The following is a 251-nucleotide window of genomic DNA, read 5'->3' as shown; positions in this document are numbered from 1 at the left end:
TTGGAGGCAAGAAAGTACATTCATTAAGAAAATAATCGTGCCCTGGCCAGAGTGGCTCAATTGGTTGGAGTATCATCCTATACACCAAAAGGTCATAGGCTTGATCCCCTGATCAGGGTGCATACAGGAGACAAGTGATTGATGTTTCTCACATTGATGTTTCTCCCCTTCTCCCTCTCTCTAAAATCAATAAAAACATATCCTCTGGTGAGGATTAATATCTACAAAAATAAAAGTATAATATACTAATG

At 38.2% G+C, this 251-nt stretch overlaps 1 protein-coding gene across 1 annotated transcript in view; it reads right to left on the bottom strand.

Annotated features, from left to right (window-relative positions):
• Positions 1 to 251, bottom strand: part of REEP5 (receptor accessory protein 5) — a 40,712-nt gene that overhangs the window by 2,825 nt on the left and 37,636 nt on the right. The gene's annotated exons all lie outside the window — the stretch shown is intronic.

The sequence above is a fragment of the Myotis davidii genome, unplaced genomic scaffold (genome assembly GCF_000327345.1).
Source record: "Myotis davidii unplaced genomic scaffold, ASM32734v1 scaffold130, whole genome shotgun sequence".
NCBI lineage: Eukaryota > Metazoa > Chordata > Mammalia > Chiroptera > Vespertilionidae > Myotis > Myotis davidii.
The sequence above is the reverse complement of the archived record's forward strand: the minus strand, read 5'-3'. Positions and strand labels throughout refer to the sequence as shown.